Source organism: Galeopterus variegatus, unplaced genomic scaffold, assembly GCF_000696425.1.
Source record: "Galeopterus variegatus unplaced genomic scaffold, G_variegatus-3.0.2 Scaffold1649, whole genome shotgun sequence".
In the NCBI taxonomy this organism is placed as follows: Eukaryota; Metazoa; Chordata; class Mammalia; order Dermoptera; family Cynocephalidae; genus Galeopterus; species Galeopterus variegatus.
In genome coordinates, this window is record NW_007727760.1 from 127,691 (window position 1) to 129,403 (window position 1,713).

Consider the following 1,713-nt stretch of genomic DNA (forward strand, 5'->3'; position numbering starts at 1 on the left):
TATATCTTCTTGTTTGTAATTCTTTGCCACCCAGGAAAATATTAATATTTCATAATTCATGGGGGGGGGGGAAGCTTCAAGAAGTTAAAAGACTTTTCTTAAGTAACAGTAGTAGCAAATCAGAATAAGAATTCAGGTCTTATAACTCCACCAACGTACTTGCTCCACTATAGAAAGAGCACCTAGCATCATTATACATTAACTGAAAAGAGTCAGATACGCAGAGAATCTGTGAATCATACTGGTAATGATTTCGGCAGTGTCCCTTGCTTCCCATTTTCCAGGCATTTTCAAGCTTAATTTCTGCATTAAAATTCTCCTCCTCAAACTCCCTCCCTTCCCAATTCTCAATAAATCCACTTACTGGAATAGAAACCCAGTGCCACCACTTATAACTACTGGAAGGTTTTGCTTGCAAATAGGAAGTTACAGACCTTCCTCTAAAAGTTACGCCTGCCTCTTCTAAATAAGAGACAGTGAACCATGACAGGGAAATCTCTCTTCCTCATAATTCAAAGAGAGCTTTCCTTGATATTTCTGCCAGGGCAGGCTGGTTCTGATTGCAACAAAGCAATACCCAGGTTCATTCCAGTCGTAATACATTGAGCAGGAGAGGCTGCAGTATAAGAGGGACAGATTATGTCTCTCCATTACTGCCTTCATATAATAGCTCAGATTCAGCACATTTTTAGTACATGGTGGCCACCATAAAATCCCATGTGCATGCACATTATACACACAAACACACTCACAGACAGACACACATTTAGGTAAATAGAAAAATAGAATATGTGACTTGCAGTTAGTTTTATGTTAAAAACTAGAATTCTGTAAAACCGTGTTTTGTTCACTTTGTGCTGCTATAACAGTATCTGAGACTGGATAATTTATAAAGAACGGACATTTGTTTATTACAGTTGTGGAGGCTGGGAAGTCCAAGATCAAGGGGTCAGCATCTGGTGAGGGCCTTCATGCTGTGTCAACCAATGGCAGAAGGCAGAGGATCAAAAGAAGGCGAGAGGGGCCTTAACTGACCCTTATATAATGACACCAATCCCACATGGAGCCCTCATGATCTAATGACCTCTTAAAGATCCCCCACCTCTTGATACCATACAATAGCAATTAAATTTGAACATGAGTTTTAGGAGGGACAAATATTCACACTGTAGAACAGTGGGTAAATAGATTTTGGGGGTGTTCCACTTTTTTCATGATAATTTTTAGAGTCTTTATATAGCTGCAATGCCTTAACAATCTAAATATTTCATTCAGGAAAGAAAAAAGAGAAGTAGCAACTGAGGAACACTACAATAATTTCATAAGAGCTATATTCTTCTTTTGTACTGTAAAAGAGTGGGAATCCCACTTCAGCCTGCCAAGAAAAGAAAGCTTGAGAGTAAATTTTCGGAAAATTTTTTTTATCCTTCTATGAAGAACAACAAAAAAAGTTGGTATCATAGAGGCGGAGAGTAGAACAGTGACTACCAGAGACTGGGGAGAAAAGAGGGGAAGGCAGAAGAGGGAGAGGCTGGTCAATGGGCAGAAAATTACAATTAGATAGGAGAAATAAGTCCTAGTGTTCTCTTGCACAGTAGGGTGACTATGGTTTTTTTTTTGTTTGTTTTGTTTTGAGTTGTCAAAACTTTATTTTTTTATTTTTATTTTTTTTATTTTGTCAATATACACTGTATATGATTATTATGGCCCATC